Source organism: Syngnathoides biaculeatus, chromosome 11 (assembly GCF_019802595.1).
Source record: "Syngnathoides biaculeatus isolate LvHL_M chromosome 11, ASM1980259v1, whole genome shotgun sequence".
Taxonomy (NCBI): Eukaryota; Metazoa; Chordata; class Actinopteri; order Syngnathiformes; family Syngnathidae; genus Syngnathoides; species Syngnathoides biaculeatus.
Window position 1 is genome coordinate 26,699,816 of NC_084650.1, and position 6,733 is coordinate 26,706,548.

The following is a 6,733-nucleotide window of genomic DNA, read 5'->3' on the forward strand; positions in this document are numbered from 1 at the left end:
ATAACACCAAAAAGTGTAGTACGATCCAAAAGGACTCACACAACTGGTTTGGATGCCACTTATACATGCCTGTGAGTCAGATAAATGATCTGCAAAGCAAAAATAATATTAGAACAACCAATCTTATTTTAGAAAGCACGGTGACGACTTATTAGCAAGTCTGCCTCACAGTTCTTAGGACTCACGTTCAAATCCGACCTCACCTGTGTGGGGTTTGCATGCTCTCCCTGTGCCTGTGTGGGTTTCCTCCAGGTGTTGTAGTTTCCTCACAAGTTCCCAAAATATTCATGGTAGGTTCATTGAAAACCCTAAATTGCCTGTAGGTTTGAAAGTGAGTGCAAAATTATTGTTTATTTATTTGTCCGTGGCCTCCGATTGGCTCCCGTTGCAGTTCGGGGTGTACCCGGCCTTTCGCCCGAAACCAGATGACATGGGCTCAAACATGCTTCTTTGTGTTTTGAAGCCCTTTGGTTATGTGCATCTTTGCCTGACACCAAGATTAAATGGCTGAACACTCTCTTGCTCTGAGAAAAATTCGCCCAGTTGAATACAGAGATGGAAAACAAGATGGAAAAAAAAAAAGTCACACAACAAGATGGGACATGACCCTGCTCAGGCCTTCCACAGTGAACCATGCTACCTGACTTTGTGACCAGGAAGGAGACTGGAAAGGAAGAGAGAGACTCAGAGAGATTTCTCACCTGTTATTTCACTAAATGCTTCAGCAGCTTTGGGTCTCAAAGAACAACCTGCCACGCTGAGGCCCCATTAGATCAGCTTGTTTTTTTTATGCTAACTTTGATCGTCACATGTATGTGCAAAACGGCTCTCCAAGTAGTACATGGAACAATTTTCCATGACTAAGAGCAGCTTTGGTTTAGTTCATCATAAGCACACATGCAGGCCAGTTACGCTGACTGCTCACACCTCTGTTTCAAATAAACGCAGGAAACACGGAACATTGCTTTGTTTTGAGAAAAAGAAGTGAACGCTTTTTTTGGTCTCACTCCTTTACACAAAATGCCGCAAATTCTTGACTCGGCTTTACAGGCAGCTTTGCCCTGTTTCCTTTTTGACTATTGCCGCATGATAAACACTCTCTGGTCACAATATTAGGTACATGTGCCCGATCTAACGGGTATTCCAAGTTAGAATAGGAATTCAAGATAACTTCAACTGAAAATGCAACTAAAAGAAAAATGAATATGTTAAATGAAAGAAAGGGGTGTCATTGTGTCTATCCTGCCCATAAGGTACATGGGACACGTTCCATTTCACCCATAACCCTTAAGTGGACAAGCTCTGTCGTGTAAATCAAGTTTTGTTGTCTTGTTGAGTCTTTAAAAGATGAAAGCTCAAATTCAGCTCATCTCCCAATGTGTGTTCTGCAAACTTGATGTGTTCATTTTTTCCTCTGAAGCAGGGCCATTGTCTTTGTTGACACATATTATTTTTTACCAGAGGCTTCAGGCTCGACTGTTGATTACTGTGGTTTATCTCATAGCTGTGATCACGTTGCCGCTGTGATTTGTCAGTACACAGTAGCCGTGTGCTGTGTTTCAACACAGCGCAAACAGTGTGGATTAAAACCGGACACATCCTTACATTGCAACTCCTTCCATCTCCTCACATTTTATTGTTTTTCAGGTTTTTCAGCATGTGGCATCCTAAAATCTGTTTGAGGAGGCTCAAACCAGATCATCGCAATAAAAGAAAAAAAAAAGAGACAGCGAGTAATGGGAAACATGCTTTCAGTGGCTCACGATGAAGGAATTTGGAGGGTGAAAAAACAATTGATGAAATACAGCCTTGTCATCGTAAGAGGCTCTGTGCACGTTAGATGTGTCTAACGTTGCTGCACCATAGCATGCATGGGGTGAGTGGTTATTACTTTTTACATCTGGCCATGATAACAACTGACCACCCTGCTCTCACAGGCTAAGAAGCACATGTCAGAGTCTGGCCTTGCCTTGAATGTCCTCCTCCTCCCACCATCACCATCACCGAGTAAAATCTCTTTGAAAAGTTTCAATGTATAGAGGACTGTGTTGTCAGAAAGATCCGTGTTCACAACAAATAGCAAAACAGGGATTGGCCATTGTTAATGTCTGGACATTTCGAAAACATAGTTAATCTAACACTTCCTGTAATATGCTCTTATTTTGAAAGACAACTTGCTGGAAGTAGCTGATTTAGGAATAGACTGTTTTCGAGTGACGTCACACACCTTCCGATTTAGAACGCGGGCGCCATGTTGGTTTGGTAAATTCAAGCCAACAACAGTAACTCAGCAGGAATCTTTTCAGAAAGGCGTATGAATGGGAGCGCACTGCTATGTTATCGGTTGCTCATGCGAAATCGGGGGTTTTAAAGCGTCTTTCTTTCAACTGCCAGCTGTGATCAAGAACCAGTGCGAGAAAACGGCGCAGTTAGAAACCAAACAGTGACAACTGTGGTTGTCTCGTATTAGCAGAGCCGATCCAGCAGCAAAGTCATTCCCTTGTGTCCGAGTTTACTCGGAGCATTTTGTTCTTTGTAAGTATTGGATACCTTTTAGAATTTCACACCTACTTAGTAATAACTAAGTTCTATGAAGGAGAAGTATTCTTTAGGGCCAAGGGCCTACATAATCCTCGTATGTGAATGCAATGGATGTCTCCAAAATCTGTATTTTCTGTTTTATTATCATAAGTTTGCAGAAACGAGTTACCACGCCGCTAGTTGTTTCGTGAGTTGAGTTAAAAAAGTAGTCGTGGAAGTGGGGAAAGAGGTGCGGGCTCCACTTGAGACTCGTCCCGGTCAAACTTCTCTCTCTCTCTCCCTCTTGGTAACAAAAACGAAAATAATAATCTACACCTATTTCATTGCAATGTTGTTGTTGTTGTTGTTTTCCTTTCGGCTTGTCCCTTTCGGGGTCGCCACAGCGTATCATTTCAGATGAACGCATATAATCAACACAATTTAACACAACACTGACTATAATCACGCAGTACACATTTAAATTGCATTGTGCGGTACACTAACCTTAGCAGTGTGCATGACGAACCCAGCCATTGATGAATTGGTTGTAGGCCTCCAGACCTTCGTAATTCTTGAGTTGGTCCACGGTATAAGCGCTTGTCGAGAAGAGGAGATGGTGGATGATGTCTGAATAAGGTTACCGACGCCCACAGTTTTGTGTGCTCCATTTGTGTTTCTCCAAGGCATATGGGTCGATATTGTCGATCAAAGCGCATTTCTTGTCGTAACGGTTACAACGGAAACAACATCTAATGATCCCCGATAACTTTCTAAAGTCTTTTTAGCCATCATGCGTCAGTTTTAACAGTCATACAAACATTTGTGTAACTCCAGTCTGTATACAAAAGCATGAGATTGAACAGCGTGTCAGTAGAGTTAACCCATCCAACACGGCCAGGTACCATGGATGCAGTCACGTGGTTGAAAACAGTCTATAGATGAATACTAATTAATTACTAATTATCACGTAAAACATTCTTAAAACACATACCGGTGCAAAAGTAATGACTATTGCAAACAAGGCACTTACTTATACATGTAGTCATTGACCCGCACAGCCGAAAGTCGGGCACACACGCTACAGACTGTGTCGCAACCATTTAGTTCCAGTAAGTCACCATTATGTCATTGCCGATGCACAAGCCACGTGGATTGGTCCGGCTGAATAAAAAACATACAAATGAACCCAAAAGTAGTTACATCCCTGCCATTTACTCCTCATGACCAAGAGTTCCGTGTTTTGGATCTCGACCCTTTTGGTTTATGTGACATTCTGATTTGTTGACGTCCCCTCAAAAGGACTCAACAGGCACATTTGATGGTCCACTCTTTCTGTTTAGCTGTCTCTAGTCTGATACGTTCAATTAGGAACACACACATGCAGAAGTTATATTTCATCAATAGCTCCTTTCTGGATCCTCGTGACTTGAATTGACAAGCAAGACTGCCAAAGAAGCGTGTTAGCACGAGTACAAGTTGGCAGAGCATCACTCAGTCAAATGGCGCCATGCATGCACACACAGACGCAAGTGGGAATTTCAATGGGAGATGTTTTTTTTTTGTTCAAAAAGGTGGTTTAGTGGCGAGTTAAGGAGGATGATAAGTAGGGAGCGATAGGAAGTGTACATGTCTGAGAGGACCTCGCAGGCTATTTCCGATGGCGCTGCCACGTCAACACAACAGACTTTGTCTGCCAACTCCAAAAAGAGAGGAGAAAAAAGGAGTGGGCCTGTCTCAACAACATTCTCTGTAAGGTTCACACACAAACAGGGACACGATCAAAGGCTCACGATTTCAATTACGTCCTTTAAAAACATTGATGATGATCATTTTTTTGGGCGCCGTCCATGTCTAAGCTCCCAGTTACATCATCACCCGATAGTTCAGCCAATCCAAATGAAAGATGACAGTTAATGGAACCCTGGCCAAAGCAATGAAAAGTGATGTCAGCCCCAAATGCAACCCAATTCCAGTCAGATACTAGAATGACTTCTCCCAAGTCAAATTATGTAACTCTGAATTACACAGCTGAAAGCTATTAAATAAGGTGGCAAAGGGACTTCCGAATAACATCATTGGAAAAGAACAAGGATAACCTTGCCCCAAACAATGACAAAATGCAATTTTGGTGGAGCGCTGCTAAAATTCAAGTGTCAGCAATCCACCGCAGCAATATGGAAAGAAAATGGCATCTGCATTTCTAGATTTTGGAACACACGTAATGGACCAAAGGGAAAGTTTTTGCTGCCAACAAACATTACGCAAGCCACTAAATTGATATGTTGCCTTTCCAAACACGACCAGTTTAGAAGCTACTAGGAAGGAATGGACAGTGACCATTAGAACCTTTCCTGGGCAGGGGTTGCAAATTTGCAACAGGTTCAATATGATCGAAAATTGGAAGTCCAGAGTATCATTTTCTGAAAGTATAAAATTTTTCTCTCTGCAAAATTTTATTTGGTCCAGAGAGGGTTAGGATCGGATTTACCAGAGGACTTCATTTTGGATAACATTTACAAACTAAGTAATTCACACTGCTGGTAACTTTGGCGATGGGGAACCTGGCAAGCTAGAACGGGACCCCCATGCCGGCACCTACTAGTCTGTAAATATTTAGCCATGTCATCTCAAATAACCCACCACTTAACAACAGTATTTAAACACCTTATTACCAATACCAACTGCCAACTTGTCATCCAGAATAAAGTCATTTCGCAGTTGACATCACGTATTATCATCATTTCAAAATGATGTGCGTGTGCTAGCGAGCTAGCTATCGCTACAGCTTTTTTTGCTTGGTGTGGGGCCACTCACTCATGGGACAAATAACTCCTGAATATGGGTACAGTATTGCTTAAGTATCCCCTCACCCACAATTTGGTCCAATATACGTTTATAATTTAGATAGCCACTCTCACCACACTTGAGTTGTCCAGCCGGGCTCACGACCCTTGTCGTCCATGCTTCTTCGCCTGTCAAACGTCCAAGCTTCCCTGTCAGGATGTGGCACAATTGGCCCGTTCAGCGCTCATTTCTAATGTGTCATTGCTCTAAATATAAGAATTTACTTTACTGAACATGTTTACAGTGAATGCTTTGTCTTTTGCTGTCTTCTTGTCTCATACCGCCCAGCCTCACCTGTGTGGAGTTTGCGCGTTCTCCCCATGCCTGGGTGGGCTTTCTCCGGGAACCCCGGTTTCGCCCCACATCTAAAAAACACCCATGAAAAATAAATTGAAAACTCAATATTGTCTGTTGGCAGAATATTTAGCTATTCTGGCCACCTCTGCCGTAGGTGTGACTCTCAGTGTGAATCCTTGTTTCTATGTGCAATCCAAAGGCTGGCGGCGAGTCTAGGATGTACCACACCTCTCGCAGGGTGTCAGCTGGGATAGGCTCTAGTACGCTTGCTACCCTTATGAGGACAAGCAGTACTGAAAATAAATGGATTAAATCACCAACTATATATTTTTTGAACAGTTAACTCATATTTGTATCAGAATATACTTTTAAAGTAACCCTCCCAACTCCGACAATGCCCAGATGGCCTTTTTAAGAAAAGAACAAAAAACGTTTATGTTTTCAGCACAAAATTCATGACAAATCTATTATACCTTGTGCCGAAAAACCACCACCATCTGTCTTTCAATTGCTTTAATCTGTCTAACCTGAATAAAAATACGGGGAAATTGTATGTTTGCAGTATATGAATGTGTATACAGTGTATTTTCTATTTTCCTGTCAGTTCATATTATTAGCAAAGCTAAGGGAACATGTTTTGATAATATAAACGCTTGAACCAACAACCAGCTATAGCTTTTTTCTTTTTCTCAGTCCAAGCACTGGAAGTTATTAGAGGCTTTTTGTACCTTTATTCTTTTACTTAAAGCAACTGAATCAGTACTTCCACTTTTACTTCCTTTCCCCCACACATGTATCATTCTGTATTTCTACCTAAGTACAGAATGTGCATACTTTTGATACCTCTAAAAAAAAAAAAAAAAAAACTTGTACACTGTGCAGAAATCCGTTTTTCCATCTATTCACATGGCTGTTAAAATCAAAACTAGGTTTTATTTCCATTCCCTTGACCCAGCTATTTATACATAAAACAAACAATATTCTCTTGCTCCCTCTCCAGCTTCTTCCCCTCAGACTTCAATTTTGGAATCATATACCCATGATTGAAACTCACACGCGAATCTTTGGCACC